Raw genomic sequence first — 24964 nt, forward strand, 5'->3', positions numbered from 1 at the left:
AAAAAGCTCGCCGCCAATATCAAATGAATTTCTTATTTGATGTGAGCAATTGACACTCTGGTCCGACGCGTGAAGGCAGTTACGAAGGTTTCGGGTACAGATGGTAGCAGATGCATGTTAGTAAGTCTCGCTTAAAGTGATGAAAAAGTGTTTCCGCCCGGGATCGAACCGGGGACCTTCTGCGTGTTAGGCAGACGTGATAACCGCTACACCACGGAAACTGCTTATGTGCACCTTACTTCATAGACAACTTGTAGTGATGTTGCCATCGTAACTAAAAAATTCAATAAATGTGGTACTTGCAAAACGAAGGGACATGCAGCAGATGCACACACGACGAGGCTCACTGGAGTACAATACGACATAGGCAGGAAAATACTGTTCCCGACCGGGATCGAACCGGGGACTTTCTGCGTGTGAAGCAGACGTGATAACCGCTACACTACGGAAACGACGGACACGCTCAGTCCATCCTTGTGCACTCGAATACGCCTCAGCCTTTCTCTCGTCCGCGCATGCACACACCATAGTTCTTTTGACAGCCTGAAACCCATTGCAGCCGAGGGCTCAAGAAGTCTTCGGGGTGCCCGAGAGGGTGTCTGCCGTAGCACCCCTAACGAGATAGCGGCGTTTCGCGCAGTCGTTATTGCAAGTCACATCAGCAAAAACAATCACCTCCTTAGCAGCTGGCAGTGCGCGCCCAGCGGCAGCTCTACATGAAGGTACCAATAGCCCAGGAAGGCCGCCGACCGCGGGAATTCGCGCCGCCTCCATCCCGCCAGCCTACACGAGACTTCCAGAGCACCCTGGAAGACATCGAGGGACTGGAGTAACTGGCATGCGACGTGTCACAGGGCTCGTTGGTCTAGGGGTATGATTCCTGCTTAGGGTGCAGGAGGTCCCGGGTTCAAATACCGGTCGAGCCCTAGCGTTTTGTGCAAACTGATCGCACGTCAGTGGCTGAGTCAGCGCAAAAAGCTCGCCGCCAATATCAAATGAATTTCTTATTTGATGTGAGCAATTGACACTCTGGTCCGACGCGTGAAGGCAGTTACGAAGGTTTCGGGTACAGATGGTAGCAGATGCATGTTAGTAAGTCTCGCTTAAAGTGATGAAAAAGTGTTTCCGCCCGGGATCGAACCGGGGAACTTCTGCGTGTTAGGCAGACGTGATAACCGCTACACCACGGAAACTGCTTATGTGCACCTTACTTCATAGACAACTTGTAGTGATGTTGCCATCGTAACTAAAAAATTCAATAAATGTGGTACTTGCAAAACGAAGGGACATGCAGCAGATGCACACACGACGAGGCTCACTGGAGTACAATACGACATAGGCAGGAAAATACTGTTCCCGCCCGGGATCGAACCGGGGACCTTCTGCGTGTGAAGCAGACGTGATAACCGCTACACTACGGAAACGACGGACACGCTCAGTCCCTCCTTGTGCACTCGAATACGCCTCAGCCTTTCTCTCGTCCGCGCATGCACACACCATAGTTCTTTTGACAGCCTGAAACCCATCGCAGCCGAGGGCTCAAGAAGTCTTCGGGGTGCCCGAGAGGGTGTCTGCCGTAGCACCCCTAACGAGATAGCGGCGTTTCGCGCAGTCGTTATTGCAAGTCACATCAGCAAAAACAATCACCTCCTTAGCAGCAGGCAGTGCGCGCCCAGCGGCAGCTCTACATGAAGGTACCAATAGCCCAGGAAGGCCGCCGACCGCGGGAATTCGCGCCGCCTCCATCCCGCCAGCCTACACGAGACTTCCAGAGCACCCTGGAAGACATCGAGGGACTGGAGTAACTGGCATGCGACGTGTCACAGGGCTCGTTGGTCTAGGGGTATGATTCCTGCTTAGGGTGCAGGAGGTCCCGGGTTCAAATACCGGTCGAGCCCTAGCGTTTTGTGCAAACTGATCGCACGTCAGTGGCTGAGTCAGCGCAAAAAGCTCGCCGCCAATATCAAATGAATTTCTTATTTGATGTGAGCAATTGACACTCTGGTCCGACGCGTGAAGGCAGTTACGAAGGTTTCGGGTACAGATGGTAGCAGATGCATGTTAGTAAGTCTCGCTTAAAGTGATGAAAAAGTGTTTCCGCCCGGGATCGAACCGGGGACCTTCTGCGTGTTAGGCAGACGTGATAACCGCTACACCACGGAAACTGCTTATGTGCACCTTACTTCATAGACAACTTGTAGTGATGTTGCCATCGTAACTAAAAAATTCAATAAATGTGGTACTTGCAAAACGAAGGGACATGCAGCAGATGCACACACGACGAGGCTCACTGGAGTACAATACGACATAGGCAGGAAAATACTGTTCCCGACCGGGATCGAACCGGGGACCTTCTGCGTGTGAAGCAGACGTGATAACCGCTACACTACGGAAACGACGGACACGCTCAGTCCATCCTTGTGCACTCGAATACGCCTCAGCCTTTCTCTCGTCCGCGCATGCACACACCATAGTTCTTTTGACAGCCTGAAACCCATTGCAGCCGAGGGCTCAAGAAGTCTTCGGGGTGCCCGAGAGGGTGTCTGCCGTAGCACCCCTAACGAGATAGCGGCGTTTCGCGCAGTCGTTATTGCAAGTCACATCAGCAAAAACAATCACCTCCTTAGCAGCAGGCAGTGCGCGCCTAGCGGCAGCTCTACATGAAGGTACCAATAGCCCAGGAAGGCCGCCGACCGCGGGAATTCGCGCCGCCTCCATCCCGCCAGCCTACACGAGACTTCCAGAGCACCCTGGAAGACATCGAGGGACTGGAGTAACTGGCATGCGACGTGTCACAGGGCTCGTTGGTCTAGGCGTATGATTCCTGCTTAGGGTGCAGGAGGTCCCGGGTTCAAATACCGGTCGAGCCCTAGCGTTTTGTGCAAACTGATCGCACGTCAGTGGCTGAGTCAGCGCAAAAAGCTCGCCGCCAATATCAAATGAATTTCTTATTTGATGTGAGCAATTGACACTCTGGTCCGACGCGTGAAGGCAGTTACGAAGGTTTCGGGTACAGATGGTAGCAGATGCATGTTAGTAAGTCTCGCTTAAAGTGATGAAAAAGTGTTTCCGCCCGGGATCGAACCGGGGAACTTCTGCGTGTTAGGCAGACGTGATAACCGCTACACCACGGAAACTGCTTATGTGCACCTTACTTCATAGACAACTTGTAGTGATGTTGCCATCGTAACTAAAAAATTCAATAAATGTGGTACTTGCAAAACGAAGGGACATGCAGCAGATGCACACACGACGAGGCTCACTGGAGTACAATACGACATAGGCAGGAAAATACTGTTCCCGCCCGGGATCGAACCGGGGACCTTCTGCGTGTGAAGCAGACGTGATAACCGCTACACTACGGAAACGACGGACACGCTCAGTCCCTCCTTGTGCACTCGAATACGCCTCAGCCTTTCTCTCGTCCGCGCATGCACACACCATAGTTCTTTTGACAGCCTGAAACCCATCGCAGCCGAGGGCTCAAGAAGTCTTCGGGGTGCCCGAGAGGGTGTCTGCCGTAGCACCCCTAACGAGATAGCGGCGTTTCGCGCAGTCGTTATTGCAAGTCACATCAGCAAAAACAATCACCTCCTTAGCAGCAGGCAGTGCGCGCCCAGCGGCAGCTCTACATGAAGGTACCAATAGCCCAGGAAGGCCGCCGACCGCGGGAATTCGCGCCGCCTCCATCCCGCCAGCCTACACGAGACTTCCAGAGCACCCTGGAAGACATCGAGGGACTGGAGTAACTGGCATGCGACGTGTCACAGGGCTCGTTGGTCTAGGGGTATGATTCCTGCTTAGGGTGCAGGAGGTCCCGGGTTCAAATACCGGTCGAGCCCTAGCGTTTTGTGCAAACTGATCGCACGTCAGTGGCTGAGTCAGCGCAAAAAGCTCGCCGCCAATATCAAATGAATTTCTTATTTGATGTGAGCAATTGACACTCTGGTCCGACGCGTGAAGGCAGTTACGAAGGTTTCGGGTACAGATGGTAGCAGATGCATGTTAGTAAGTCTCGCTTAAAGTGATGAAAAAGTGTTTCCGCCCGGGATCGAACCGGGGACCTTCTGCGTGTTAGGCAGACGTGATAACCGCTACACCACGGAAACTGCTTATGTGCACCTTACTTCATAGACAACTTGTAGTGATGTTGCCATCGTAACTAAAAAATTCAATAAATGTGGTACTTGCAAAACGAAGGGACATGCAGCAGATGCACACACGACGAGGCTCACTGGAGTACAATACGACATAGGCAGGAAAATACTGTTCCCGACCGGGATCGAACCGGGGACCTTCTGCGTGTGAAGCAGACGTGATAACCGCTACACTACGGAAACGACGGACACGCTCAGTCCATCCTTGTGCACTCGAATACGCCTCAGCCTTTCTCTCGTCCGCGCATGCACACACCATAGTTCTTTTGACAGCCTGAAACCCATTGCAGCCGAGGGCTCAAGAAGTCTTCGGGGTGCCCGAGAGGGTGTCTGCCGTAGCACCCCTAACGAGATAGCGGCGTTTCGCGCAGTCGTTATTGCAAGTCACATCAGCAAAAACAATCACCTCCTTAGCAGCAGGCAGTGCGCGCCTAGCGGCAGCTCTACATGAAGGTACCAATAGCCCAGGAAGGCCGCCGACCGCGGGAATTCGCGCCGCCTCCATCCCGCCAGCCTACACGAGACTTCCAGAGCACCCTGGAAGACATCGAGGGACTGGAGTAACTGGCATGCGACGTGTCACAGGGCTCGTTGGTCTAGGCGTATGATTCCTGCTTAGGGTGCAGGAGGTCCCGGGTTCAAATACCGGTCGAGCCCTAGCGTTTTGTGCAAACTGATCGCACGTCAGTGGCTGAGTCAGCGCAAAAAGCTCGCCGCCAATATCAAATGAATTTCTTATTTGATGTGAGCAATTGACACTCTGGTCCGACGCGTGAAGGCAGTTACGAAGGTTTCGGGTACAGATGGTAGCAGATGCATGTTAGTAAGTCTCGCTTAAAGTGATGAAAAAGTGTTTCCGCACGGGATCGAACCGGGGAACTTCTGCGTGTTAGGCAGACGTGATAACCGCTACACCACGGAAACTGCTTATGTGCACCTTACTTCATAGACAACTTGTAGTGATGTTGCCATCGTAACTAAAAAATTCAATAAATGTGGTACTTGCAAAACGAAGGGACATGCAGCAGATGCACACACGACGAGGCTCACTGGAGTACAATACGACATAGGCAGGAAAATACTGTTCCCGACCGGGATCGAACCGGGGACCTTCTGCGTGTGAAGCAGACGTGATAACCGCTACACTACGGAAACGACGGACACGCTCAGTCCATCCTTGTGCACTCGAATACGCCCCAGCCTTTCTCTCGTCCGCGCATGCACACACCATAGTTCTTTTGACAGCCTGAAACCCATTGCAGCCGAGGGCTCAAGAAGTCTTCGGGGTGCCCGAGAGGGTGTCTGCCGTAGCACCCCTAACGAGATAGCGGCGTTTCGCGCAGTCGTTATTGCAAGTCACATCAGCAAAAACAATCACCTCCTTAGCAGCTGGCAGTGCGCGCCCAGCGGCAGCTCTACATGAAGGTACCAATAGCCCAGGAAGGCCGCCGACCGCGGGAATTCGCGCCGCCTCCATCCCGCCAGCCTACACGAGACTTCCAGAGCACCCTGGAAGACATCGAGGGACTGGAGTAACTGGCATGCGACGTGTCACAGGGCTCGTTGGTCTAGGGGTATGATTCCTGCTTAGGGTGCAGGAGGTCCCGGGTTCAAATACCGGTCGAGCCCTAGCGTTTTGTGCAAACTGATCGCACGTCAGTGGCTGAGTCAGCGCAAAAAGCTCGCCGCCAATATCAAATGAATTTCTTATTTGATGTGAGCAATTGACACTCTGGTCCGACGCGTGAAGGCAGTTACGAAGGTTTCGGGTACAGATGGTAGCAGATGCATGTTAGTAAGTCTCGCTTAAAGTGATGAAAAAGTGTTTCCGCCCGGGATCGAACCGGGGAACTTCTGCGTGTTAGGCAGACGTGATAACCGCTACACCACGGAAACTGCTTATGTGCACCTTACTTCATAGACAACTTGTAGTGATGTTGCCATCGTAACTAAAAAATTCAATAAATGTGGTACTTGCAAAACGAAGGGACATGCAGCAGATGCACACACGACGAGGCTCACTGGAGTACAATACGACATAGGCAGGAAAATACTGTTCCCGCCCGGGATCGAACCGGGGACCTTCTGCGTGTGAAGCAGACGTGATAACCGCTACACTACGGAAACGACGGACACGCTCAGTCCCTCCTTGTGCACTCGAATACGCCTCAGCCTTTCTCTCGTCCGCGCATGCACACACCATAGTTCTTTTGACAGCCTGAAACCCATCGCAGCCGAGGGCTCAAGAAGTCTTCGGGGTGCCCGAGAGGGTGTCTGCCGTAGCACCCCTAACGAGATAGCGGCGTTTCGCGCAGTCGTTATTGCAAGTCACATCAGCAAAAACAATCACCTCCTTAGCAGCAGGCAGTGCGCGCCCAGCGGCAGCTCTACATGAAGGTACCAATAGCCCAGGAAGGCCGCCGACCGCGGGAATTCGCGCCGCCTCCATCCCGCCAGCCTACACGAGACTTCCAGAGCACCCTGGAAGACATCGAGGGACTGGAGTAACTGGCATGCGACGTGTCACAGGCTCGTTGGTCTAGGGGTATGATTCCTGCTTAGGGTGCAGGAGGTCCCGGGTTCAAATACCGGTCGAGCCCTAGCGTTTTGTGCAAACTGATCGCACGTCAGTGGCTGAGTCAGCGCAAAAAGCTCGCCGCCAATATCAAATGAATTTCTTATTTGATGTGAGCAATTGACACTCTGGTCCGACGCGTGAAGGCAGTTACGAAGGTTTCGGGTACAGATGGTAGCAGATGCATGTTAGTAAGTCTCGCTTAAAGTGATGAAAAAGTGTTTCCGCCCGGGATCGAACCGGGGACCTTCTGCGTGTTAGGCAGACGTGATAACCGCTACACCACGGAAACTGCTTATGTGCACCTTACTTCATAGACAACTTGTAGTGATGTTGCCATCGTAACTAAAAAATTCAATAAATGTGGTACTTGCAAAACGAAGGGACATGCAGCAGATGCACACACGACGAGGCTCACTGGAGTACAATACGACATAGGCAGGAAAATACTGTTCCCGACCGGGATCGAAACGGGGACCTTCTGCGTGTGAAGCAGACGTGATAACCGCTACACTACGGAAACGACGGACACGCTCAGTCCATCCTTGTGCACTCGAATACGCCTCAGCCTTTCTCTCGTCCGCGCATGCACACACCATAGTTCTTTTGACAGCCTGAAACCCATTGCAGCCGAGGGCTCAAGAAGTCTTCGGGGTGCCCGAGAGGGTGTCTGCCGTAGCACCCCTAACGAGATAGCGGCGTTTCGCGCAGTCGTTATTGCAAGTCACATCAGCAAAAACAATCACCTCCTTAGCAGCAGGCAGTGCGCGCCTAGCGGCAGCTCTACATGAAGGTACCAATAGCCCAGGAAGGCCGCCGACCGCGGGAATTCGCGCCGCCTCCATCCCGCCAGCCTACACGAGACTTCCAGAGCACCCTGGAAGACATCGAGGGACTGGAGTAACTGGCATGCGACGTGTCACAGGGCTCGTTGGTCTAGGCGTATGATTCCTGCTTAGGGTGCAGGAGGTCCCGGGTTCAAATACCGGTCGAGCCCTAGCGTTTTGTGCAAACTGATCGCACGTCAGTGGCTGAGTCAGCGCAAAAAGCTCGCCGCCAATATCAAATGAATTTCTTATTTGATGTGAGCAATTGACACTCTGGTCCGACGCGTGAAGGCAGTTACGAAGGTTTCGGGTACAGATGGTAGCAGATGCATGTTAGTAAGTCTCGCTTAAAGTGATGAAAAAGTGTTTCCGCCCGGGATCGAACCGGGGAACTTCTGCGTGTTAGGCAGACGTGATAACCGCTACACCACGGAAACTGCTTATGTGCACCTTACTTCATAGACAACTTGTAGTGATGTTGCCATCGTAACTAAAAAATTCAATAAATGTGGTACTTGCAAAACGAAGGGACATGCAGCAGATGCACACACGACGAGGCTCACTGGAGTACAATACGACATAGGCAGGAAAATACTGTTCCCGACCGGGATCGAACCGGGGACCTTCTGCGTGTGAAGCAGACGTGATAACCGCTACACTACGGAAACGACGGACACGCTCAGTCCATCCTTGTGCACTCGAATACGCCCCAGCCTTTCTCTCGTCCGCGCATGCACACACCATAGTTCTTTTGACAGCCTGAAACCCATTGCAGCCGAGGGCTCAAGAAGTCTTCGGGGTGCCCGAGAGGGTGTCTGCCGTAGCACCCCTAACGAGATAGCGGCGTTTCGCGCAGTCGTTATTGCAAGTCACATCAGCAAAAACAATCACCTCCTTAGCAGCTGGCAGTGCGCGCCCAGCGGCAGCTCTACATGAAGGTACCAATAGCCCAGGAAGGCCGCCGACCGCGGGAATTCGCGCCGCCTCCATCCCGCCAGCCTACACGAGACTTCCAGAGCACCCTGGAAGACATCGAGGGACTGGAGTAACTGGCATGCGACGTGTCACAGGGCTCGTTGGTCTAGGGGTATGATTCCTGCTTAGGGTGCAGGAGGTCCCGGGTTCAAATACCGGTCGAGCCCTAGCGTTTTGTGCAAACTGATCGCACGTCAGTGGCTGAGTCAGCGCAAAAAGCTCGCCGCCAATATCAAATGAATTTCTTATTTGATGTGAGCAATTGACACTCTGGTCCGACGCGTGAAGGCAGTTACGAAGGTTTCGGGTACAGATGGTAGCAGATGCATGTTAGTAAGTCTCGCTTAAAGTGATGAAAAAGTGTTTCCGCCCGGGATCGAACCGGGGAACTTCTGCGTGTTAGGCAGACGTGATAACCGCTACACCACGGAAACTGCTTATGTGCACCTTACTTCATAGACAACTTGTAGTGATGTTGCCATCGTAACTAAAAAATTCAATAAATGTGGTACTTGCAAAACGAAGGGACATGCAGCAGATGCACACACGACGAGGCTCACTGGAGTACAATACGACATAGGCAGGAAAATACTGTTCCCGCCCGGGATCGAACCGGGGACCTTCTGCGTGTGAAGCAGACGTGATAACCGCTACACTACGGAAACGACGGACACGCTCAGTCCCTCCTTGTGCACTCGAATACGCCTCAGCCTTTCTCTCGTCCGCGCATGCACACACCATAGTTCTTTTGACAGCCTGAAACCCATCGCAGCCGAGGGCTCAAGAAGTCTTCGGGGTGCCCGAGAGGGTGTCTGCCGTAGCACCCCTAACGAGATAGCGGCGTTTCGCGCAGTCGTTATTGCAAGTCACATCAGCAAAAACAATCACCTCCTTAGCAGCAGGCAGTGCGCGCCCAGCGGCAGCTCTACATGAAGGTACCAATAGCCCAGGAAGGCCGCCGACCGCGGGAATTCGCGCCGCCTCCATCCCGCCAGCCTACACGAGACTTCCAGAGCACCCTGGAAGACATCGAGGGACTGGAGTAACTGGCATGCGACGTGTCACAGGGCTCGTTGGTCTAGGGGTATGATTCCTGCTTAGGGTGCAGGAGGTCCCGGGTTCAAATACCGGTCGAGCCCTAGCGTTTTGTGCAAACTGATCGCACGTCAGTGGCTGAGTCAGCGCAAAAAGCTCGCCGCCAATATCAAATGAATTTCTTATTTGATGTGAGCAATTGACACTCTGGTCCGACGCGTGAAGGCAGTTACGAAGGTTTCGGGTACAGATGGTAGCAGATGCATGTTAGTAAGTCTCGCTTAAAGTGATGAAAAAGTGTTTCCGCCCGGGATCGAACCGGGGACCTTCTGCGTGTTAGGCAGACGTGATAACCGCTACACCACGGAAACTGCTTATGTGCACCTTACTTCATAGACAACTTGTAGTGATGTTGCCATCGTAACTAAAAAATTCAATAAATGTGGTACTTGCAAAACGAAGGGACATGCAGCAGATCCACACACGACGAGGCTCACTGGAGTACAATACGACATAGGCAGGAAAATACTGTTCCCGACCGGGATCGAACCGGGGACCTTCTGCGTGTGAAGCAGACGTGATAACCGCTACACTACGGAAACGACGGACACGCTCAGTCCATCCTTGTGCACTCGAATACGCCCCAGCCTTTCTCTCGTCCGCGCATGCACACACCATAGTTCTTTTGACAGCCTGAAACCCATTGCAGCCGAGGGCTCAAGAAGTCTTCGGGGTGCCCGAGAGGGTGTCTGCCGTAGCACCCCTAACGAGATAGCGGCGTTTCGCGCAGTCGTTATTGCAAGTCACATCAGCAAAAACAATCACCTCCTTAGCAGCTGGCAGTGCGCGCCCAGCGGCAGCTCTACATGAAGGTACCAATAGCCCAGGAAGGCCGCCGACCGCGGGAATTCGCGCCGCCTCCATCCCGCCAGCCTACACGAGACTTCCAGAGCACCCTGGAAGACATCGAGGGACTGGAGTAACTGGCATGCGACGTGTCACAGGGCTCGTTGGTCTAGGGGTATGATTCCTGCTTAGGGTGCAGGAGGTCCCGGGTTCAAATACCGGTCGAGCCCTAGCGTTTTGTGCAAACTGATCGCACGTCAGTGGCTGAGTCAGCGCAAAAAGCTCGCCGCCAATATCAAATGAATTTCTTATTTGATGTGAGCAATTGACACTCTGGTCCGACGCGTGAAGGCAGTTACGAAGGTTTCGGGTACAGATGGTAGCAGATGCATGTTAGTAAGTCTCGCTTAAAGTGATGAAAAAGTGTTTCCGCCCGGGATCGAACCGGGGACCTTCTGCGTGTTAGGCAGACGTGATAACCGCTACACCACGGAAACTGCTTATGTGCACCTTACTTCATAGACAACTTGTAGTGATGTTGTCATCGTAACTAAAAAATTCAATAAATGTGGTACTTGCAAAACGAAGGGACATGCAGCAGATCCACACACGACGAGGCTCACTGGAGTACAATACGACATAGGCAGGAAAATACTGTTCCCGCCCGGGATCGAACCGGGGACCTTCTGCGTGTGAAGCAGACGTGATAACCGCTACACTACGGAAACGACGGACACGCTCAGTCCCTCCTTGTGCACTCGAATACGCCTCAGCCTTTCTCTCGTCCGCGCATGCACACACCATAGTTCTTTTGACAGCCTGAAACCCATCGCAGCCGAGGGCTCAAGAAGTCTTCAGGGTGCCCGAGAGGGTGTCTGCCGTAGCACCCCTAACGAGATAGCGGCGTTTCGCGTAGTCGTTATTGCAAGTCACATCAGCAAAAACAATCACCTCCTTAGCAGCAGGCAGTGCGCGCCTAGCGGCAGCTCTACATGAAGGTACCAATAGCCCAGGAAGGCCGCCGACCGCGGGAATTCGCGCCGCCTCCATCCCGCCAGCCTACACGAGACTTCCAGAGCACCCTGGAAGACATCGAGGGACTGGAGTAACTGGCATGCGACGTGTCACAGGGCTCGTTGGTCTAGGGGTATGATTCCTGCTTAGGGTGCAGGAGGTCCCGGGTTCAAATCCCGGACGAGCCCTAGCGTTTTGTGCAAACTGATCGCACGTCAGTGGCTGAGTCAGCGCAAAAAGCTCGCCGCCAATATCAAATGAATTTCTTATTTGATGTGAGCAATTGACACTCTGGTCCGACGCGTGAAGGCAGTTACGAAGGTTTCGGGTACAGATGGTAGCAGATGCATGTTAGTAAGTCTCGCTTCAAGTGATGAAAAAGTGTTTCCGCCCGGGATCGAACCGGGGACCTTCTGCGTGTTAGGCAGACGTGATAACCGCTACACCACGGAAACTGCTTATGTGCACCTTACTTCATAGACAACTTGTAGTGATGTTGCCATCGTAACTAAAAAATTCAATAAATGTGGTACTTGCAAAACGAAGGGACATGCAGCAGATGCACACACGACGAGGCTCACTGGAGTACAATACGACATAGGCAGGAAAATACTGTTCCCGCCCGGGATCGAACCCGGGACCTTCTGCGTGTGAAGCAGACGTGATAACCGCTACACTACGGAAACGACGGACACGCTCAGTCCATCCTTGTGCACTCGAATACGCCTCAGCCTTTCTCTCGTCCGCGCATGCACACACCATAGTTCTTTTGACAGCCTGAAACCCATCGCAGCCGAGGGCTCAAGATGTCTTCAGGGTGCCCGAGAGGGTGTCTGCCGTAGCACCCCTAACGAGATAGCGGCGTTTCGCGTAGTCGTTATTGCAAGTCACATCAGCAAAAACAATCACCTCCTTAGCAGCAGGCAGTGCGCGCCTAGCGGCAGCTCTACATGAAGGTACCAATAGCCCAGGAAGGCCGCCGACCGCGGGAATTCGCGCCGCCTCCATCCCGCCAGCCTACACGAGACTTCCAGAGCACCCTGGAAGACATCGAGGGACTGGAGTAACTGGCATGCGACGTGTCACAGGGCTCGTTGGTCTAGGGGTATGATTCCTGCTTAGGGTGCAGGAGGTCCCGGGTTCAAATACCGGTCGAGCCCTAGCGTTTTGTGCAAACTGATCGCACGTCAGTGGCTGAGTCAGCGCAAAAAGCTCGCCGCCAATATCAAATGAATTTCTTATTTGATGTGAGCAATTGACACTCTGGTCCGACGCGTGAAGGCAGTTACGAAGGTTTCGGGTACAGATGGTAGCAGATGCATGTTAGTAAGTCTCGCTTAAAGTGATGAAAAAGTGTTTCCGCCCTGGATCGAACCGGGGACCTTCTGCGTGTTAGGCAGACGTGATAACCGCTACACCACGGAAACTGCTTATGTGCACCTTACTTCATAGACAACTTGTAGTGATGTTGCCATCGTAACTAAAAAATTCAATAAATGTGGTACTTGCAAAACGAAGGGACATGCAGCAGATCCACACACGACGAGGCTCACTGGAGTACAATACGACATAGGCAGGAAAATACTGTTCCCGCCCGGGATCGAACCGGGGACCTTCTGCGTGTGAAGCAGACGTGATAACCGCTACACTACGGAAACGACGGACACGCTCAGTCCCTCCTTGTGCACTCGAATACGCCTCAGCCTTTCTCTCGTCCGCGCATGCACACACCATAGTTCTTTTGACAGCCTGAAACCCATCGCAGCCGAGGGCTCAAGAAGTCTTCAGGGTGCCCGAGAGGGTGTCTGCCGTAGCACCCCTAACGAGATAGCGGCGTTTCGCGTAGTCGTTATTGCAAGTCACATCAGCAAAAACAATCACCTCCTTAGCAGCAGGCAGTGCGCGCCTAGCGGCAGCTCTACATGAAGGTACCAATAGCCCAGGAAGGCCGCCGACCGCGGGAATTCGCGCCGCCTCCATCCCGCCAGCCTACACGAGACTTCCAGAGCACCCTGGAAGACATCGAGGGACTGGAGTAACTGGCATGCGACGTGTCACAGGGCTCGTTGGTCTAGGGGTATGATTCCTGCTTAGGGTGCAGGAGGTCCCGGGTTCAAATCCCGGACGAGCCCTAGCGTTTTGTGCAAACTGATCGCACGTCAGTGGCTGAGTCAGCGCAAAAAGCTCGCCGCCAATATCAAATGAATTTCTTATTTGATGTGAGCAATTGACACTCTGGTCCGACGCGTGAAGGCAGTTACGAAGGTTTCGGGTACAGATGGTAGCAGATGCATGTTAGTAAGTCTCGCTTAAAGTGATGAAAAAGTGTTTCCGCCCGGGATCGAACCGGGGACCTTCTGCGTGTTAGGCAGACGTGATAACCGCTACACCACGGAAACTGCTTATGTGCACCTTACTTCATAGACAACTTGTAGTGATGTTGCCATCGTAACTAAAAAATTCAATAAATTTGGTACTTGCAAAACGAAGGGACATGCAGCAGATCCACACACGACGAGGCTCACTGGAGTACAATACGACATAGGCAGGAAAATACTGTTCCCGCCCGGGATCGAACCCGGGACCTTCTGCGTGTGAAGCAGACGTGATAACCGCTACACTACGGAAACGACGGACACGCTCAGTCCATCCTTGTGCACTCGAATACGCCTCAGCCTTTCTCTCGTCCGCGCATGCACACACCATAGTTCTTTTGACAGCCTGAAACCCATCGCAGCCGAGGGCTCAAGAAGTCTTCAGGGTGCCCGAGAGGGTGTCTGCCGTAGCACCCCTAACGAGATAGCGGCGTTTCGCGTAGTCGTTATTGCAAGTCACATCAGCAAAAACAATCACCTCCTTAGCAGCAGGCAGTGCGCGCCTAGCGGCAGCTCTACATGAAGGTACCAATAGCCCAGGAAGGCCGCCGACCGCGGGAATTCGCGCCGCCTCCATCCCGCCAGCCTACACGAGACTTCCAGAGCACCCTGGAAGACATCGAGGGACTGGAGTAACTGGCATGCGACGTGTCACAGGGCTCGTTGGTCTAGGGGTATGATTCCTGCTTAGGGTGCAGGAGGTCCCGGGTTCAAATACCGGTCGAGCCCTAGCGTTTTGTGCAAACTGATCGCACGTCAGTGGCTGAGTCAGCGCAAAAAGCTCGCCGCCAATATCAAATGAATTTCTTATTTGATGTGAGCAATTGACACTCTGGTCCGACGCGTGAAGGCAGTTACGAAGGTTTCGGGTACAGATGGTAGCAGATGCATGTTAGTAAGTCTCGCTTAAAGTGATGAAAAAGTGTTTCCGCCCTGGATCGAACCGGGGACCTTCTGCGTGTTAGGCAGACGTGATAACCGCTACACCACGGAAACTGCTTATGTGCACCTTACTTCATAGACAACTTGTAGTGATGTTGCCATCGTAACTAAAAAATTCAATAAATTTGGTACTTGCAAAACGAAGGGACATGCAGCAGATCCACACACGACGAGGCTCACTGGAGTACAATACGACATAGGCAGGAAAATACTGTTCCCGCCCGGGATCGAACCCGGGACCTTCTGCGTGTGAAGCAGACGTGATAACCGCTACACTACGGAAACGACGGACACGCTCAGTCCATCCTTGTGCACTCGAATACGCCTCAGCCTTTCTCTCGTCCGCGCATGCACACACCATAGTTCTTTTGACAGCCTGAAACCCATCGCAGCCGAGGGCTCAAGAAGTCTTCGGGGTGCCCGAGAGGGTGTCTGCCGTAGCACCCCTAACGAGATAGCGGCGTTTCGCGTAGTCGTTATTGCAAGTCACATCAGCAAAAACAATCACCTCCTTAGCAGCAGGCAGTGCGCGCCTAGCGGCAGCTCTACATGAAGGTACCAATAGCCCAGGAAGGCCGCCGACCGCGGGAATTCGCGCCGCCTCCATCCCGCCAGCCTACACGAGACTTCCAGAGCACCCTGGAAGACATCGAGGGACTGGAGTAACTGGCATGCGACGTGTCACAGGGCTCGTTGGTCTAGGGGTATGATTCCTGCTTAGGGTGCAGGAGGTCCCGGGTTCAAATACCGGTCGAGCCCTAGCGTTTTGTGCAAACTGATCGCACGTCAGTGGCTGAGTCAGCGCAAAAAGCTCGCCGCCAATATCAAATGAATTTCTTATTTGATGTGAGCAATTGACACTCTGGTCCGACGCGTGAAGGCAGTTACGAAGGTTTCGGGTACAGATGGTAGCAGATGCATGTTAGTAAGTCTCGCTTAAAGTGATGAAAAAGTGTTTCCGCCCTGGATCGAACCGGGGACCTTCTGCGTGTTAGGCAGACGTGATAACCGCTACACCACGGAAACTGCTTATGTGCACCTTACTTCATAGACAACTTGTAGTGATGTTGCCATCGTAACTAAAAAATTCAATAAATGTGGTACTTGCAAAACGAAGGGACATGCAGCAGATCCACACACGACGAGGCTCACTGGAGTACAATACGACATAGGCAGGAAAATACTGTTCCCGCCCGGGATCGAACCGGGGACCTTCTGCGTGTGAAGCAGACGTGATAACCGCTACACTACGGAAACGACGGACACGCTCAGTCCCTCCTTGTGCACTCGAATACGCCTCAGCCTTTCTCTCGTCCGCGCATGCACACACCATAGTTCTTTTGACAGCCTGAAACCCATCGCAGCCGAGGGCTCAAGAAGTCTTCAGGGTGCCCGAGAGGGTGTCTGCCGTAGCACCCCTAACGAGATAGCGGCGTTTCGCGTAGTCGTTATTGCAAGTCACATCAGCAAAAACAATCACCTCCTTAGCAGCAGGCAGTGCGCGCCTAGCGGCAGCTCTACATGAAGGTACCAATAGCCCAGGAAGGCCGCCGACCGCGGGAATTCGCGCCGCCTCCATCCCGCCAGCCTACACGAGACTTCCAGAGCACCCTGGAAGACATCGAGGGACTGGAGTAACTGGCATGCGACGTGTCACAGGGCTCGTTGGTCTAGGGGTATGATTCCTGCTTAGGGTGCAGGAGGTCCCGGGTTCAAATCCCGGACGAGCCCTAGCGTTTTGTGCAAACTGATCGCACGTCAGTGGCTGAGTCAGCGCAAAAAGCTCGCCGCCAATATCAAATGAATTTCTTATTTGATGTGAGCAATTGACACTCTGGTCCGACGCGTGAAGGCAGTTACGAAGGTTTCGGGTACAGATGGTAGCAGATGCATGTTAGTAAGTCTCGCTTAAAGTGATGAAAAAGTGTTTCCGCCCGGGATCGAACCGGGGACCTTCTGCGTGTTAGGCAGACGTGATAACCGCTACACCACGGAAACTGCTTATGTGCACCTTACTTCATAGACAACTTGTAGTGATGTTGCCATCGTAACTAAAAAATTCAATAAATTTGGTACTTGCAAAACGAAGGGACATGCAGCAGATCCACACACGACGAGGCTCACTGGAGTACAATACGACATAGGCAGGAAAATACTGTTCCCGCCCGGGATCGAACCCGGGACCTTCTGCGTGTGAAGCAGACGTGATAACCGCTACACTACGGAAACGACGGACACGCTCAGTCCATCCTTGTGCACTCGAATACGCCTCAGCCTTTCTCTCGTCCGCGCATGCACACACCATAGTTCTTTTGACAGCCTGAAACCCATCGCAGCCGAGGGCTCAAGAAGTCTTCAGGGTGCCCGAGAGGGTGTCTGCCGTAGCACCCCTAACGAGATAGCGGCGTTTCGCGTAGTCGTTATTGCAAGTCACATCAGCAAAAACAATCACCTCCTTAGCAGCAGGCAGTGCGCGCCTAGCGGCAGCTCTACATGAAGGTACCAATAGCCCAGGAAGGCCGCCGACCGCGGGAATTCGCGCCGCCTCCATCCCGCCAGCCTACACGAGACTTCCAGAGCACCCTGGAAGACATCGAGGGACTGGAGTAACTGGCATGCGACGTGTCACAGGGCTCGTTGGTCTAGGGGTATGATTCCTGCTTAGGGTGCAGGAGGTCCCGGGTTCAAATACCGGTCGAGCCCTAGCGTTTTGTGCAAACTGATCGCACGTCAGTGGCTGAGTCAGCGCAAAAAGCTCGCCGCCAATATCAAATGAATTTCTTATTTGATGTGAGCAATTGACACTCTGGTCCGACGCGTGAAGGCAGTTACGAAGGTTTCGGGTACAGATGGTAGCAGATGCATGTTAGTAAGTCTCGCTTAAAGTGATGAAAAAGTGTTTCCGCCCTGGATCGAACCGGGGACCTTCTGCGTGTTAGGCAGACGTGATAACCGCTACACCACGGAAACTGCTTATGTGCACCTTACTTCATAGACAACTTGTAGTGATGTTGCCATCGTAACTAAAAAATTCAATAAATGTGGTACTTGCAAAACGAAGGGACATGCAGCAGATCCACACACGACGAGGCTCACTGGAGTACAATACGACATAGGCAGGAAAATACTGTTCCCGCCCGGGATCGAACCGGGGACCTTCTGCGTGTGAAGCAGACGTGATAACCGCTACACTACGGAAACGACGGACACGCTCAGTCCCTCCTTGTGCACTCGAATACGCCTCAGCCTTTCTCTCGTCCGCGCATGCACACACCATAGTTCTTTTGACAGCCTGAAACCCATCGCAGCCGAGGGCTCAAGAAGTCTTCGGGGTGCCCGAGAGGGTGTCTGCCGTAGCACCCCTAACGAGATAGCGGCGTTTCGCGCAGTCGTTATTGCAAGTCACATCAGCAAAAACAATCACCTCCTTAGCAGCAGGCAGTGCGCGCCCAGCGGCAGCTCTACATGAAGGTACCAATAGCCCAGGAAGGCCGCCGACCGCGGGAATTCGCGCCGCCTCCATCCCGCCAGCCTACACGAGACTTCCAGAGCACCCTGGAAGACATCGAGGGACTGGAGTAACTGGCATGCGACGTGTCACAGGGCTCGTTGGTCTAGGGGTATGATTCCTGCTTAGGGTGCAGGAGGTCCCGGGTTCAAATACCGGTCGAGCCCTAGCGTTTTGTGCAAACTGATCGCACGTCAGTGGCTGAGTCAGCGCAAAAAGCTCGCCGCCAATATCAAATGAATTTCTTATTTGATGTGAGCAATTGACACTCTGGTCCGACGCGTGAAGGCAGTTACGAAGGTTTCGGGTACAGATGGTAGCAGATGCATGTTAGTAAGTCTCGCTTAAAGTGATGAAAAAGTGTTTCCGCCCGGGATCGAACCGGGGACCTTCTGCGTGTTAGGCAGACGTGATAACCGCTACACCACGGAAACTGCTTATGTGCACCTTACTTCATAGACACCTTGTAGTGATGTTGCCATCGTAACTAAAAAATTCAATAAATGTGGTACTTGCAAAACGAAGGGACATGCAGCAGATCCACACACGACGAGGCTCACTGGAGTACAATACGACATAGGCAGGAAAATACTGTTCCCGACCGGGATCGAACCGGGGACCTTCTGCGTGTGAAGCAGACGTGATAACCGCTACACTACGGAAACGACGGACACGCTCAGTCCATCCTTGTGCACTCGAATACGCCTCAGCCTTTCTCTCGTCCGCGCATGCACACACCATAGTTCTTTTGACAGCCTGAAACCCATTGCAGCCGAGGGCTCAAGAAGTCTTCGGGGTGCCCGAGAGGGTGTCTGCCGTAGCACCCCTAACGAGATAGCGGCGTTTCGCGCAGTCGTTATTGCAAGTCACATCAGCAAAAACAATCACCTCCTTAGCAGCTGGCAGTGCGCGCCCAGCGGCAGCTCTACATGAAGGTACCAATAGCCCAGGAAGGCCGCCGACCGCGGGAATTAGCGCCGCCTCCATCCCGCCAGCCTACACGAGACTTCCAGAGCACCCTGGAAGACATCGAGGGACTGGAGTAACTGGCATGCGACGTGTCACAGGGCTCGTTGGTCTAGGGGTATGATTCCTGCTTAGGGTGCAGGAGGTCCCGGGTTCAAATACCGGTCGAGCCCTAGCGTTTTGTGCAAACTGATCGCACGTCAGTGGCTGAGTCAGCGCAAAAAGCTCGCCGCCAATATCAAATGAATTTCTTATTTGATGTGTGCAATTGACACTCTGGTCCGACGCGTGAAGGCAGTTACGAAGGTTTCGGGTACAGATGGTAGCAGATGCATGTTAGTAAGTCTCGCTTAAAGTGATGAAAAAGTGTTTCCGCCCTGGATCGAACCGGGGACCTTCTGCGTGTTAGGCAGACGTGATAACCGCTACACCACGGAAACTGCTTATGTGCACCTTACTTCATAGACAACTTGTAGTGATGTTGCCATCGTAACTAAAAAATTCAATAAATGTGGTACTTGCAAAACGAAGGGACATGCAGCAGATGCACACACGACGAGGCTCACTGGAGTACAATACGACATAGGCAGGAAAATACTGTTCCCGCCCGGGATCGAACCGGGGACCTTCTGCGTGTGAAGCAGACGTGATAACCGCTACACTACGGAAACGACGGACACGCTCAGTCCCTCCTTGTGCACTCGAATACGCCTCAGCCTTTCTCTCGTCCGCGCATGCACACACCATAGTTCTTTTGACAGCCTGAAACCCATCGCAGCCGAGGGCTCAAGAAGTCTTCAGGGTGCCCGAGAGGGTGTCTGCCGTAGCACCCCTAACGAGATAGCGGCGTTTCGCGTAGTCGTTATTGCAAGTCACATCAGCAAAAACAATCACCTCCTTAGCAGCAGGCAGTGCGCGCCTAGCGGCAGCTCTACATGAAGGTACCAATAGCCCAGGAAGGCCGCCGACCGCGGGAATTCGCGCCGCCTCCATCCCGCCAGCCTACACGAGACTTCCAGAGCACCCTGGAAGACATCGAGGGACTGGAGTAACTGGCATGCGACGTGTCACAGGGCTCGTTGGTCTAGGGGTATGATTCCTGCTTAGGGTGCAGGAGGTCCCGGGTTCAAATCCCGGACGAGCCCTAGCGTTTTGTGCAAACTGATCGCACGTCAGTGGCTGAGTCAGCGCAAAAAGCTCGCCGCCAATATCAAATGAATTTCTTATTTGATGTGAGCAATTGACACTCTGGTCCGACGCGTGAAGGCAGTTACGAAGGTTTCGGGTACAGATGGTAGCAGATGCATGTTAGTAAGTCTCGCTTAAAGTGATGAAAAAGTGTTTCCGCCCGGGATCGAACCGGGGACCTTCTGCGTGTTAGGCAGACGTGATAACCGCTACACCACGGAAACTGCTTATGTGCACCTTACTTCATAGACAACTTGTAGTGATGTTGCCATCGTAACTAAAAAATTCAATAAATTTGGTACTTGCAAAACGAAGGGACATGCAGCAGATCCACACACGACGAGGCTCACTGGAGTACAATACGACATAGGCAGGAAAATACTGTTCCCGCCCGGGATCGAACCCGGGACCTTCTGCGTGTGAAGCAGACGTGATAACCGCTACACTACGGAAACGACGGACACGCTCAGTCCATCCTTGTGCACTCGAATACGCCTCAGCCTTTCTCTCGTCCGCGCATGCACACACCATAGTTCTTTTGACAGCCTGAAACCCATCGCAGCCGAGGGCTCAAGAAGTCTTCAGGGTGCCCGAGAGGGTGTCTGCCGTAGCACCCCTAACGAGATAGCGGCGTTTCGCGTAGTCGTTATTGCAAGTCACATCAGCAAAAACAATCACCTCCTTAGCAGCAGGCAGTGCGCGCCTAGCGGCAGCTCTACATGAAGGTACCAATAGCCCAGGAAGGCCGCCGACCGCGGGAATTCGCGCCGCCTCCATCCCGCCAGCCTACACGAGACTTCCAGAGCACCCTGGAAGACATCGAGGGACTGGAGTAACTGGCATGCGACGTGTCACAGGGCTCGTTGGTCTAGGGGTATGATTCCTGCTTAGGGTGCAGGAGGTCCCGGGTTCAAATCCCGGACGAGCCCTAGCGTTTTGTGCAAACTGATCGCACGTCAGTGGCTGAGTCAGCGCAAAAAGCTCGCCGCCAATATCAAATGAATTTCTTATTTGATGTGAGCAATTGACACTCTGGTCCGACGCGTGAAGGCAGTTACGAAGGTTTCGGGTACAGATGGTAGCAGATGCATGTTAGTAAGTCTCGCTTAAAGTGATGAAAAAGTGTTTCCGCCCGGGATCGAACCGCGGACCTTCTGCGTGTTAGGCAGACGTGATAACCGCTACACCACGGAAACTGCTTATGTGCACCTTACTTCATAGACAACTTGTAGTGATGTTGCCATCGTAACTAAAAAATTCAATAAATTTGGTACTTGCAAAACGAAGGGACATGCAGCAGATCCACACACGACGAGGCTCACTGGAGTACAATACGACATAGGCAGGAAAATACTGTTCCCGCCCGGGATCGAACCCGGGACCTTCTGCGTGTGAAGCAGACGTGATAACCGCTACACTACGGAAACGACGGACACGCTCAGTCCATCCTTGTGCACTCGAATACGCCTCAGCCTTTCTCTCGTCCGCGCATGCACACACCATAGTTCTTTTGACAGCCTGAAACCCATCGCAGCCGAGGGCTCAAGAAGTCTTCAGGGTGCCCGAGAGGGTGTCTGCCGTAGCACCCCTAACGAGATAGCGGCGTTTCGCGTAGTCGTTATTGCAAGTCACATCAGCAAAAACAATCACCTCCTTAGCAGCAGGCAGTGCGCGCCTAGCGGCAGCTCTACATGAAGGTACCAATAGCCCAGGAAGGCCGACGACCGCGGGAATTCGCGCCGCCTCCATCCCGCCAGCCTACACGAGACTTCCAGAGCACCCTGGAAGACATCGAGGGACTGGAGTAACTGGCATGCGACGTGTCACAGGGCTCGTTGGTCTAGGGGTATGATTCCTGCTTAGGGTGCAGGAGGTCCCGGGTTCAAATACCGGTCGAGCCCTAGCGTTTTGTGCAAACTGATCGCACGTCAGTGGCTGAGTCAGCGCAAAAAGCTCGCCGCCAATATCAAATGAATTTCTTATTTGATGTGAGCAATTGACACTCTGGTCCGACGCGTGAAGGCAGTTACGAAGGTTTCGGGTACAGATGGTAGCAGATGCATGTTAGTAAGTCTCGCTTAAAGTGATGAAAAAGTGTTTCCGCCCGGGATCGAACCGGGGACCTTCTGCGTGTTACGCAGACGTGATAACCGCTACACCACGGAAACTGCTTATGTGCACCTTACTTCATAGACAACTTGTAGTGATGTTGCCATCGTAACTAAAAAATTCAATAAATGTGGTACTTGCAAAACGAAGGGACATGCAGCAGATCCACACACGACGAGGCTCACTGGAGTACAATACGACATAGGCAGGAAAATACTGTTCCCGCCCGGGATCGAACCCGGGACCTTCTGCGTGTGAAGCAGACGTGATAACCGCTACACTACGGAAACGACGGACACGCTCAGTCCATCCTTGTGCACTCGAATACGCCTCAGCCTTTCTCTCGTCCGCGCATGCACACACCATAGTTCTTTTGACAGCCTGAAACCCATCGCAGCCGAGGGCTCAAGAAGTCTTCAGGGTGCCCGAGAGGGTGTCTGCCGTAGCACCCCTAACGAGATAGCGGCGTTTCGCGTAGTCGTTATTGCAAGTCACATCAGCAAAAACAATCACCTCCTTAGCAGCAGGCAGTGCGCGCCTAGCGGCAGCTCTACATGAAGGTACCAATAGCCCAGGAAGGCCGCCGACCGCGGGAATTCGCGCCGCCTCCATCCCGCCAGCCTACACGAGACTTCCAGAGCACCCTGGAAGACATCGAGGGACTGGAGTAACTGGCATGCGACGTGTCACAGGGCTCGTTGGTCTAGGGGTATGATTCCTGCTTAGGGTGCAGGAGGTCCCGGGTTCAAATACCGGTCGAGCCCTAGCGTTTTGTGCAAACTGATCGCACGTCAGTGGCTGAGTCAGCGCAAAAAGCTCGCCGCCAATATCAAATGAATTTCTTATTTGATGTGAGCAATTGACACTCTGGTCCGACGCGTGAAGGCAGTTACGAAGGTTTCGGGTACAGATGGTAGCAGATGCATGTTAGTAAGTCTCGCTTAAAGTGATGAAAAAGTGTTTCCGCCCGGGATCGAACCGGGGACCTTCTGCGTGTTAGGCAGACGTGATAACCGCTACACCACGGAAACTGCTTATGTGCACCTTACTTCATAGACAACTTGTAGTGATGTTGCCATCGTAACTAAAAAATTCAATAAATGTGGTACTTGCAAAACGAAGGGACATGCAGCAGATGCACACACGACGAGGCTCACTGGAGTACAATACGACATAGGCAGGAAAATACTGTTCCCGACCGGGATCGAACCGGGGACCTTCTGCGTGTGAAGCAGACGTGATAACCGCTACACTACGGAAACGACGGACACGCTCAGTCCATCCTTGTGCACTCGAATACGCCTCAGCCTTTCTCTCGTCCGCGCATGCACACACCATAGTTCTTTTGACAGCCTGAAACCCATCGCAGCCGAGGGCTCAAGAAGTCTTCGGGGTGCCCGAGAGGGTGTCTGCCGTAGCACCCCTAACGAGATAGCGGCGTTTCGCGCAGTCGTTATTGCAAGTCACATCAGCAAAAACAATCACCTCCTTAGCAGCAGGCAGTGCGCGCCCAGCGGCAGCTCTACATGAAGGTACCAATAGCCCAGGAAGGCCGCCGACCGCGGGAATTAGCGCCGCCTCCATCCCGCCAGCCAACACGAGACTTCCAGAGCACCCTGGAAGACATCGAGGGACTGGAGTAACTGGCATGCTACGTGTCACAGGGCTCGTTGGTCTAGGGGTATGATTCCTGCTTAGGGTGCAGGAGGTCCCGGGTTCAAATCCCGGACGAGCCCTAGCGTTTTGTGCAAACTGATCGCACGTCAGTGGCTGAGTCAGCGCAAAAAGCTCGCCGCCAATATCAAATGAATTTCTTATTTGATGTGAGCAATTGACACTCTGGTCCGACGCGTGAAGGCAGTTACGAAGGTTTCGGGTACAGATGGTAGCAGATGCATGTTAGTAAGTCTCGCTTAAAGTGATGAAAAAGTGTTTCCGCCCGGGATCGAACCGGGGACCTTCTGCGTGTTAGGCAGACGTGATAACCGCTACACCACGGAAACTGCTTATGTGCACCTTACTTCATAGACAACTTGTAGTGATGTTGCCATCGTAACTAAAAAATTCAATAAATGTGGTACTTGCAAAACGAAGGGACATGCAGCAGATCCACACACGACGAGGCTCACTGGAGTACAATACGACATAGGCAGGAAAATACTGTTCCCGCCCTGGATCGAACCCGGGACCTTCCGCGTGTGAAGCAGACGTGATAACCGCTACACTACGGAAACGACGGACACGCTCAGTCCATCCTTGTGCACTCGAATACGCCTCAGCCTTTCTCTCGTCCGCGCATGCACACACCATAGTTCTTTTGACAGCCTGAAACCCATCGCAGCCGAGGGCTCAAGAAGTCTTCAGGGTGCCCGAGAGGGTGTCTGCCGTAGCACCCCTAACGAGATAGCGGCGTTTCGCGTAGTCGTTATTGCAAGTCACATCAGCAA

At 53.2% G+C, this 24964-nt stretch overlaps 58 non-coding genes across 58 annotated transcripts; 6 read left to right on the plus strand and 52 right to left on the minus strand.

The window, feature by feature from the left end:
• Positions 1-148: 148 nt before the first annotated feature.
• On the minus strand, positions 149-221 carry Trnav-aac (transfer RNA valine (anticodon AAC)). The gene has a single exon. It is a non-coding gene; the product is annotated as a tRNA-Val (tRNA).
• Positions 222-379: 158 nt separating this feature from the next.
• Positions 380-452, minus strand: Trnav-cac (transfer RNA valine (anticodon CAC)). The gene has a single exon. It is a non-coding gene; the product is annotated as a tRNA-Val (tRNA).
• Positions 453-1120: 668 nt separating this feature from the next.
• Trnav-aac (transfer RNA valine (anticodon AAC)) lies at positions 1121-1193 on the minus strand. The gene has a single exon. It is a non-coding gene; the product is annotated as a tRNA-Val (tRNA).
• Positions 1194-1351: 158 nt separating this feature from the next.
• Trnav-cac (transfer RNA valine (anticodon CAC)) lies at positions 1352-1424 on the minus strand. Its single transcript has one exon. It is a non-coding gene; the product is annotated as a tRNA-Val (tRNA).
• A 668-nt stretch (positions 1425-2092) lies between these two features.
• Positions 2093-2165, minus strand: Trnav-aac (transfer RNA valine (anticodon AAC)). The gene has a single exon. It is a non-coding gene; the product is annotated as a tRNA-Val (tRNA).
• A 158-nt stretch (positions 2166-2323) lies between these two features.
• On the minus strand, positions 2324-2396 carry Trnav-cac (transfer RNA valine (anticodon CAC)). Its single transcript has one exon. It is a non-coding gene; the product is annotated as a tRNA-Val (tRNA).
• A 668-nt stretch (positions 2397-3064) lies between these two features.
• On the minus strand, positions 3065-3137 carry Trnav-aac (transfer RNA valine (anticodon AAC)). The gene has a single exon. It is a non-coding gene; the product is annotated as a tRNA-Val (tRNA).
• Positions 3138-3295: 158 nt separating this feature from the next.
• Positions 3296-3368, minus strand: Trnav-cac (transfer RNA valine (anticodon CAC)). The gene has a single exon. It is a non-coding gene; the product is annotated as a tRNA-Val (tRNA).
• A 668-nt stretch (positions 3369-4036) lies between these two features.
• On the minus strand, positions 4037-4109 carry Trnav-aac (transfer RNA valine (anticodon AAC)). The gene has a single exon. It is a non-coding gene; the product is annotated as a tRNA-Val (tRNA).
• Positions 4110-4267: 158 nt separating this feature from the next.
• Positions 4268-4340, minus strand: Trnav-cac (transfer RNA valine (anticodon CAC)). The gene has a single exon. It is a non-coding gene; the product is annotated as a tRNA-Val (tRNA).
• A 668-nt stretch (positions 4341-5008) lies between these two features.
• Positions 5009-5081, minus strand: Trnav-aac (transfer RNA valine (anticodon AAC)). Its single transcript has one exon. It is a non-coding gene; the product is annotated as a tRNA-Val (tRNA).
• Positions 5082-5239: 158 nt separating this feature from the next.
• Positions 5240-5312, minus strand: Trnav-cac (transfer RNA valine (anticodon CAC)). The gene has a single exon. It is a non-coding gene; the product is annotated as a tRNA-Val (tRNA).
• A 668-nt stretch (positions 5313-5980) lies between these two features.
• Trnav-aac (transfer RNA valine (anticodon AAC)) lies at positions 5981-6053 on the minus strand. Its single transcript has one exon. It is a non-coding gene; the product is annotated as a tRNA-Val (tRNA).
• A 158-nt stretch (positions 6054-6211) lies between these two features.
• On the minus strand, positions 6212-6284 carry Trnav-cac (transfer RNA valine (anticodon CAC)). The gene has a single exon. It is a non-coding gene; the product is annotated as a tRNA-Val (tRNA).
• Positions 6285-6951: 667 nt separating this feature from the next.
• On the minus strand, positions 6952-7024 carry Trnav-aac (transfer RNA valine (anticodon AAC)). Its single transcript has one exon. It is a non-coding gene; the product is annotated as a tRNA-Val (tRNA).
• A 158-nt stretch (positions 7025-7182) lies between these two features.
• On the minus strand, positions 7183-7255 carry Trnav-cac (transfer RNA valine (anticodon CAC)). Its single transcript has one exon. It is a non-coding gene; the product is annotated as a tRNA-Val (tRNA).
• A 668-nt stretch (positions 7256-7923) lies between these two features.
• Trnav-aac (transfer RNA valine (anticodon AAC)) lies at positions 7924-7996 on the minus strand. Its single transcript has one exon. It is a non-coding gene; the product is annotated as a tRNA-Val (tRNA).
• A 158-nt stretch (positions 7997-8154) lies between these two features.
• Trnav-cac (transfer RNA valine (anticodon CAC)) lies at positions 8155-8227 on the minus strand. The gene has a single exon. It is a non-coding gene; the product is annotated as a tRNA-Val (tRNA).
• A 668-nt stretch (positions 8228-8895) lies between these two features.
• On the minus strand, positions 8896-8968 carry Trnav-aac (transfer RNA valine (anticodon AAC)). The gene has a single exon. It is a non-coding gene; the product is annotated as a tRNA-Val (tRNA).
• Positions 8969-9126: 158 nt separating this feature from the next.
• On the minus strand, positions 9127-9199 carry Trnav-cac (transfer RNA valine (anticodon CAC)). Its single transcript has one exon. It is a non-coding gene; the product is annotated as a tRNA-Val (tRNA).
• A 668-nt stretch (positions 9200-9867) lies between these two features.
• Trnav-aac (transfer RNA valine (anticodon AAC)) lies at positions 9868-9940 on the minus strand. Its single transcript has one exon. It is a non-coding gene; the product is annotated as a tRNA-Val (tRNA).
• A 158-nt stretch (positions 9941-10098) lies between these two features.
• Trnav-cac (transfer RNA valine (anticodon CAC)) lies at positions 10099-10171 on the minus strand. Its single transcript has one exon. It is a non-coding gene; the product is annotated as a tRNA-Val (tRNA).
• Positions 10172-10839: 668 nt separating this feature from the next.
• On the minus strand, positions 10840-10912 carry Trnav-aac (transfer RNA valine (anticodon AAC)). The gene has a single exon. It is a non-coding gene; the product is annotated as a tRNA-Val (tRNA).
• A 158-nt stretch (positions 10913-11070) lies between these two features.
• Trnav-cac (transfer RNA valine (anticodon CAC)) lies at positions 11071-11143 on the minus strand. The gene has a single exon. It is a non-coding gene; the product is annotated as a tRNA-Val (tRNA).
• Positions 11144-11545: 402 nt separating this feature from the next.
• Positions 11546-11617, plus strand: Trnap-agg (transfer RNA proline (anticodon AGG)). Its single transcript has one exon. It is a non-coding gene; the product is annotated as a tRNA-Pro (tRNA).
• A 194-nt stretch (positions 11618-11811) lies between these two features.
• Positions 11812-11884, minus strand: Trnav-aac (transfer RNA valine (anticodon AAC)). The gene has a single exon. It is a non-coding gene; the product is annotated as a tRNA-Val (tRNA).
• Positions 11885-12042: 158 nt separating this feature from the next.
• Positions 12043-12115, minus strand: Trnav-cac (transfer RNA valine (anticodon CAC)). Its single transcript has one exon. It is a non-coding gene; the product is annotated as a tRNA-Val (tRNA).
• Positions 12116-12783: 668 nt separating this feature from the next.
• Trnav-aac (transfer RNA valine (anticodon AAC)) lies at positions 12784-12856 on the minus strand. The gene has a single exon. It is a non-coding gene; the product is annotated as a tRNA-Val (tRNA).
• Positions 12857-13014: 158 nt separating this feature from the next.
• On the minus strand, positions 13015-13087 carry Trnav-cac (transfer RNA valine (anticodon CAC)). Its single transcript has one exon. It is a non-coding gene; the product is annotated as a tRNA-Val (tRNA).
• A 402-nt stretch (positions 13088-13489) lies between these two features.
• On the plus strand, positions 13490-13561 carry Trnap-agg (transfer RNA proline (anticodon AGG)). The gene has a single exon. It is a non-coding gene; the product is annotated as a tRNA-Pro (tRNA).
• A 194-nt stretch (positions 13562-13755) lies between these two features.
• Positions 13756-13828, minus strand: Trnav-aac (transfer RNA valine (anticodon AAC)). The gene has a single exon. It is a non-coding gene; the product is annotated as a tRNA-Val (tRNA).
• A 158-nt stretch (positions 13829-13986) lies between these two features.
• On the minus strand, positions 13987-14059 carry Trnav-cac (transfer RNA valine (anticodon CAC)). The gene has a single exon. It is a non-coding gene; the product is annotated as a tRNA-Val (tRNA).
• Positions 14060-14727: 668 nt separating this feature from the next.
• On the minus strand, positions 14728-14800 carry Trnav-aac (transfer RNA valine (anticodon AAC)). The gene has a single exon. It is a non-coding gene; the product is annotated as a tRNA-Val (tRNA).
• A 158-nt stretch (positions 14801-14958) lies between these two features.
• On the minus strand, positions 14959-15031 carry Trnav-cac (transfer RNA valine (anticodon CAC)). The gene has a single exon. It is a non-coding gene; the product is annotated as a tRNA-Val (tRNA).
• Positions 15032-15699: 668 nt separating this feature from the next.
• Positions 15700-15772, minus strand: Trnav-aac (transfer RNA valine (anticodon AAC)). Its single transcript has one exon. It is a non-coding gene; the product is annotated as a tRNA-Val (tRNA).
• Positions 15773-15930: 158 nt separating this feature from the next.
• Positions 15931-16003, minus strand: Trnav-cac (transfer RNA valine (anticodon CAC)). The gene has a single exon. It is a non-coding gene; the product is annotated as a tRNA-Val (tRNA).
• A 402-nt stretch (positions 16004-16405) lies between these two features.
• Positions 16406-16477, plus strand: Trnap-agg (transfer RNA proline (anticodon AGG)). The gene has a single exon. It is a non-coding gene; the product is annotated as a tRNA-Pro (tRNA).
• Positions 16478-16671: 194 nt separating this feature from the next.
• Trnav-aac (transfer RNA valine (anticodon AAC)) lies at positions 16672-16744 on the minus strand. Its single transcript has one exon. It is a non-coding gene; the product is annotated as a tRNA-Val (tRNA).
• A 158-nt stretch (positions 16745-16902) lies between these two features.
• Positions 16903-16975, minus strand: Trnav-cac (transfer RNA valine (anticodon CAC)). The gene has a single exon. It is a non-coding gene; the product is annotated as a tRNA-Val (tRNA).
• Positions 16976-17643: 668 nt separating this feature from the next.
• On the minus strand, positions 17644-17716 carry Trnav-aac (transfer RNA valine (anticodon AAC)). Its single transcript has one exon. It is a non-coding gene; the product is annotated as a tRNA-Val (tRNA).
• Positions 17717-17874: 158 nt separating this feature from the next.
• On the minus strand, positions 17875-17947 carry Trnav-cac (transfer RNA valine (anticodon CAC)). The gene has a single exon. It is a non-coding gene; the product is annotated as a tRNA-Val (tRNA).
• Positions 17948-18615: 668 nt separating this feature from the next.
• Trnav-aac (transfer RNA valine (anticodon AAC)) lies at positions 18616-18688 on the minus strand. Its single transcript has one exon. It is a non-coding gene; the product is annotated as a tRNA-Val (tRNA).
• A 158-nt stretch (positions 18689-18846) lies between these two features.
• Positions 18847-18919, minus strand: Trnav-cac (transfer RNA valine (anticodon CAC)). Its single transcript has one exon. It is a non-coding gene; the product is annotated as a tRNA-Val (tRNA).
• A 668-nt stretch (positions 18920-19587) lies between these two features.
• Positions 19588-19660, minus strand: Trnav-aac (transfer RNA valine (anticodon AAC)). Its single transcript has one exon. It is a non-coding gene; the product is annotated as a tRNA-Val (tRNA).
• Positions 19661-19818: 158 nt separating this feature from the next.
• Positions 19819-19891, minus strand: Trnav-cac (transfer RNA valine (anticodon CAC)). The gene has a single exon. It is a non-coding gene; the product is annotated as a tRNA-Val (tRNA).
• A 402-nt stretch (positions 19892-20293) lies between these two features.
• Trnap-agg (transfer RNA proline (anticodon AGG)) lies at positions 20294-20365 on the plus strand. Its single transcript has one exon. It is a non-coding gene; the product is annotated as a tRNA-Pro (tRNA).
• Positions 20366-20559: 194 nt separating this feature from the next.
• Trnav-aac (transfer RNA valine (anticodon AAC)) lies at positions 20560-20632 on the minus strand. The gene has a single exon. It is a non-coding gene; the product is annotated as a tRNA-Val (tRNA).
• A 158-nt stretch (positions 20633-20790) lies between these two features.
• Trnav-cac (transfer RNA valine (anticodon CAC)) lies at positions 20791-20863 on the minus strand. Its single transcript has one exon. It is a non-coding gene; the product is annotated as a tRNA-Val (tRNA).
• A 402-nt stretch (positions 20864-21265) lies between these two features.
• Trnap-agg (transfer RNA proline (anticodon AGG)) lies at positions 21266-21337 on the plus strand. The gene has a single exon. It is a non-coding gene; the product is annotated as a tRNA-Pro (tRNA).
• A 194-nt stretch (positions 21338-21531) lies between these two features.
• Positions 21532-21604, minus strand: Trnav-aac (transfer RNA valine (anticodon AAC)). Its single transcript has one exon. It is a non-coding gene; the product is annotated as a tRNA-Val (tRNA).
• A 158-nt stretch (positions 21605-21762) lies between these two features.
• Trnav-cac (transfer RNA valine (anticodon CAC)) lies at positions 21763-21835 on the minus strand. Its single transcript has one exon. It is a non-coding gene; the product is annotated as a tRNA-Val (tRNA).
• A 668-nt stretch (positions 21836-22503) lies between these two features.
• Positions 22504-22576, minus strand: Trnav-aac (transfer RNA valine (anticodon AAC)). Its single transcript has one exon. It is a non-coding gene; the product is annotated as a tRNA-Val (tRNA).
• Positions 22577-22734: 158 nt separating this feature from the next.
• Positions 22735-22807, minus strand: Trnav-cac (transfer RNA valine (anticodon CAC)). The gene has a single exon. It is a non-coding gene; the product is annotated as a tRNA-Val (tRNA).
• A 668-nt stretch (positions 22808-23475) lies between these two features.
• Positions 23476-23548, minus strand: Trnav-aac (transfer RNA valine (anticodon AAC)). Its single transcript has one exon. It is a non-coding gene; the product is annotated as a tRNA-Val (tRNA).
• Positions 23549-23706: 158 nt separating this feature from the next.
• Trnav-cac (transfer RNA valine (anticodon CAC)) lies at positions 23707-23779 on the minus strand. The gene has a single exon. It is a non-coding gene; the product is annotated as a tRNA-Val (tRNA).
• Positions 23780-24181: 402 nt separating this feature from the next.
• Trnap-agg (transfer RNA proline (anticodon AGG)) lies at positions 24182-24253 on the plus strand. The gene has a single exon. It is a non-coding gene; the product is annotated as a tRNA-Pro (tRNA).
• Positions 24254-24447: 194 nt separating this feature from the next.
• Positions 24448-24520, minus strand: Trnav-aac (transfer RNA valine (anticodon AAC)). Its single transcript has one exon. It is a non-coding gene; the product is annotated as a tRNA-Val (tRNA).
• Positions 24521-24678: 158 nt separating this feature from the next.
• On the minus strand, positions 24679-24751 carry Trnav-cac (transfer RNA valine (anticodon CAC)). The gene has a single exon. It is a non-coding gene; the product is annotated as a tRNA-Val (tRNA).
• Between the last annotated feature and the right edge of the window lie 213 nt (positions 24752-24964).

Source organism: Schistocerca cancellata, chromosome 2 (genome assembly GCF_023864275.1).
Source record: "Schistocerca cancellata isolate TAMUIC-IGC-003103 chromosome 2, iqSchCanc2.1, whole genome shotgun sequence".
In the NCBI taxonomy this organism is placed as follows: Eukaryota; Metazoa; Arthropoda; class Insecta; order Orthoptera; family Acrididae; genus Schistocerca; species Schistocerca cancellata.